The 4607-nt window shown below is 35.8% G+C and overlaps 1 pseudogene; it reads right to left on the bottom strand.

The window, feature by feature from the left end:
* Positions 1-235: 235 nt before the first annotated feature.
* On the bottom strand, positions 236-1945 carry LOC110928776 (annotated as a pseudogene).
* Positions 1946-4607: the final 2662 nt, after the last annotated feature.

The following is a 4607-nucleotide window of genomic DNA, read 5'->3' as shown; positions in this document are numbered from 1 at the left end:
TCAGAATTATATTACGTTTGGACGTCGCTAAGCATTACTAAATCATAAGTTTTGTTTTGTTCTTGGTTATATATAGTATATGATCACCGAATGCATGTAAAAAAGGTTTTTTGTCAAACAAACAATAGATTATTGTTGATGATAACTTACATAACTTGTCCATAATTAATTTGAAATGATCAATGTTTACACACCCTGTAAACTCAATTTCACAAGAACATCCAACACTTCTATGTTAACAGGATCTTCATCTTCTTCCAACTCCTTGGCATTTTCTAGCATTAAATTGTGGTTTCCAAGAACGGATAATCCGTATACCCAACAACAGGATCGCGTGTATAAAAGGTTGACCTGTCATACTTGTTAAGAGGAGCATTAAGCTCAAATCGTTTTGGCAATCCGGATTAGCCAAAAACAAACGACCATAAGCAACAAGATCGGTTCTGTTTTCAGCCACAGCTTTGTTACCATCTTCCCTGCCATACCCACCAGCAGAAATAAAAGTCCCTTTGAATGCTTTTCTCATAGGGACAAGACTATCAAGGCAATCAACTTTTTCAAATACTGATTTCATCCTAGGTTCCACCATATGGCAGTAAAGAATCTTGAACTCATTCAAAGATTCAGCCATGTAAAGACCTAAAGTTTCCGGATTTGAGTCACCTGATTCCGAGTAGTCTGCAAATGGGGATAATCTTATGCCAACTTTATCTCCTCCAATCTCTTTCACAACAGCATCAACTACTTCAAGAGCAAATCTGCAACGGTTCTCTAGAGAACCACCCTATTCGTCTGTTCTGTCATTAATCTCATCTTTCAAAAATTGGTCGATTAGATAGCCATGAGCCCCATAAATCTCAACTCCATCAAAACCTGAAATATGGTAAATTGATCAACGAGATAGTGAAGGGATTCTAATTCTGATCAAGAACTTATGAGGAACTAACTGTTACCAGCTTCAATTGCATTTCTTGCAGCAACTCGGAAATCATCAACAACAAGCGGAATCTCTTGTATTGTTAGCTTCTTCGGAGATCGTTGTTGATATGCTAGTTTTTTTGTTTGAGGAAGACACAGGGGATTTCCAGTTTGGCACTAATTCAAAAGCATATATGAGAAAAGTATTTATGGTAATAGCTCACCTTTTTTTGAACGGTGAGAATCTTTAAATGTTGAGAGAGAGAGAGAGAGAGAGATCTCACACCCTCCCAAACAGAGGGCCCCAACCCCACTCTGTCTAGACTATGTTGTCTTAATTGGGCCCACACAGCCTTCAGAGTTTGGCTAACTGCGTTCCCTGGGAAACCATACCACTCACTGTAAACAACAATGAACAAACATTATACCAGTTTCTAAAACCCTTCCAACATGAATTAGCTGACAGAAAAAGATTCCTCCTTTTGCTTGAACCGCATCCACAATAGGTGTCCAGCCCTCTACTTGTTCTTTAGTCCATATGCCTGGCATCTCCGGAGACCTTGACAATGATAACATAAACAGATCTTGAGAACCAAAATCAATCACTCACAATTCAGAAAATTTAGATGTGTCCTTACGTTTGGGAAATGTCAGAGACACCAGCAGCTTCAGCAATAAGAAACCCGCCATTGGATGTTCTTTGTGAATAATATAAGATCATGGGTGGCTGAGGGACATAGCCCAAGCATCTTTGCCTTGTTAGGGGTGCCAAAACAACTCTGTTTGGCATTTTATAAAAAAGTTCATGAACAAGTCATTACAAATGAAACCCAAGAAGTAATTCAGAACAAAAGACACATGAGTGTGAGAAGATCAAACAGATTACCTGTGAGAAAGCTCAAATTTCCCCATTTTGTACGCGGTCAGAAGAGAGATTTCACCTTCTTTGTTCGCCATTGTTAAAACTTCTTGAAAGATTTTGAGATCAGAAATAAGACTGAAGTAAGTTCTTCTTAAAGATGCCTGATCCCGTAGGCGCACATGAATCACGTTCACCAGTAAAAGCACCTATTTATAACTATAATTTTAAATAGTAAAAAAGTAATTACATTTGTGTATAACTAAAATAATTAATGTATGTCATAAATAATAAAAAAGAGCCAAGCTCAAGCTTTAGATTTGGAGCTTGACACAATTCGAGCTCGACCTTAAGCTTTGTTAAGTTATATTGAGTCAAGGATCCTTGTAGCTGATGATACAAAACCAATTTTCTACTAAAGGGGATGTTAACCACTAATTATTGAATTAAAAGTACTTAGTCCCTATAAAGGTGGAAGAGCACGCTCAGGTACTACTTTCCTCGAGTGGTCACCACGTCGGTAAACCGCCGTTGGTGCTAGGGGTGTTCAAGATCATCCGAATCCGAATCCAATTTATCCGATTATCCAAATCCGAATTATCCTTCGGATAATCCGATCCGGATAGTGATTTCAGAAATTTTCGGATATTTCGGATATCCGATATCCGTTTTTTTAAATATAATGTGAATGCTATATAAATACCATTATAGAATTAAAACCTAACCCTAATCCTTTTTCTATCAACCACTCATTCACTCACCCCCACGACTCACTTTCAATATCCAGGTCTGTGAGCAACTGAGCATCGAAAAATCAAGATCTGAACAAGATACGAATAATCAAAATACGAACACTGAAGGTCGAGATCTGAAAATCAAAGACCGAAGGTTTGTTTCCACTTTCCAATATCGAATCTGATTTGTTATCTTGTTCCACCGAAAGCTTATATACGATTTCTTACAGTTTTGAGTTCAAATTTATACGAACATCAATGGTTTATTTTACTTATATACGACTTCTTACAGTTTCCTCAGAGTTATATACGATTTCGATTTGTTTCGAGATGGGTTTATTTCGATTTGTTTGGCTCTGTTTCATCAGTTTATGTACGATTTCTGTTTTACTTTATTGATGATTACAGTTTATATGTCCGAGATGGGTTTTTATACATATGTCGTTTTAATATGTTCTTTTCTATTATGTCACAGGTATGAAAGAATTGGTGTTGGAACAACCGACAATTATTATTTTTGAAATGGTTGATGAAGGTAGTGAAACATCTGAAATTACTCAAGGTATCTTTATTACATATGCCATTTTAATAACTTCATTGTTGATTCTAATATTCAATATATATTTTTAAGGTACCCATGGGCCAGGGCCATTGTTATAATTTGGAAATTTTAACTGTTGGTTTTAGACTTTAGGCCATGTAATAAGAGCTGGCTGTGTTAGGCCATTTAGGCATTTTGCCCATTTAATATAATAAGACATGTTTAATGTAGTGGCCAAAAAATAAACACTAGATAAATTTTAAAGCTATTGAAACCGAAACCTACTATTGATTTTTTAAGCCATTTAATATACTACTAGAAAAATGGTTCTTTACTACAAAACTTTTTGTCAAATTTCCGACAACTTAATTTTGAATTATAGACAAATATTAAAAACCATAAATTTCCCCACAATTTTTGGACAAGATAGTCACCAAACCTATATTTGTGGCAATTTTGTCGCAAAGTTAACTATGTTTCCTACAATGTTCCCATAAAACTTTGTTTTTAATCATTTATTAACTTTTATTATTCGTTAGTGCAATTTATAAAACCAAATAAATTTGAAAACAGTAGAATAGATGTGGAAACTTTTTGACAAATTTCCCACAAATTTTAGACAAATATTAAAAACCATAAATTTTCCCACAATATTTCGACAAGATAGTTACCAAACCTGTATTTATTCCAATTACATCGCAAAGTTAACTATGTTTCCAACAAGGTCCCCACAAAACTTTGTTTCTTTCTCATTTATTAACTTTTATTATTAGTTAGTGCAGTTTATAAAACTAAAAAAAATCAAAACAGTGGCAAATTTGTGGCAACATGCAACGATTGTTGGTGCGTATGTCTGTCGACTTCGTCTTGTATCGAGTCTTGTATCTAGATAGGATAAACCAGTGCTTGATAGGCTAGAAAACAGGAGTCTAGGATTGTTGGAACAGTTCACACGAACTGGCTGCCAGTTCGTACGAAGTGACCACTTCGCACGAAGTGGGTCATGTCAGTTTCATGGGGACTGGATCATCTATAAATGGGAGCTCTTGTCATTTCATTTGTAACATTGCTGATTCCGGAGCAGAGGTGCTGCCGAAGTGTCAATTGGTCTGTAAAGCTTTCAAATCAATAAACAAGACAGTTAAAGTGAATCCTAGTGTGAATCAAGCTGTAATCAAGTCCGAATCACTGAATTCCGCCTTTGGTTTGGATTAGAACTCTTCTGATCGACTCGTTTAGGTCAAATCTCGATCCTACAAGTGGTATTAGAGCTCAGGAGGAAGAGTTCTTACCATTTCAGCTTGTTTTCACCGAAATTTCTGACTTCTACTCATTCTTCTTTACATTTTTCAAAATTAACTGAGATTTTACAGTTGAAATGGCCTGATTTTTACATATAACAAGCGAAATACTGTTTTAATCAATCCATGATCATATTAGACCCTAATTCAACCTAAAAATTGATAAAATCATGGATTTTTGGTCCGAAATCGCGTGAAAAACCCCAGTTCGTGTGAGATCTTGTTCAGTTGGGTATGAAATGGTTCCAGTTCGC

Source organism: Helianthus annuus, chromosome 4 (assembly GCF_002127325.2).
Source record: "Helianthus annuus cultivar XRQ/B chromosome 4, HanXRQr2.0-SUNRISE, whole genome shotgun sequence".
Classification (NCBI taxonomy): domain Eukaryota; kingdom Viridiplantae; phylum Streptophyta; class Magnoliopsida; order Asterales; family Asteraceae; genus Helianthus; species Helianthus annuus.
The sequence above is the reverse complement of the archived record's forward strand: the minus strand, read 5'-3'. Positions and strand labels throughout refer to the sequence as shown.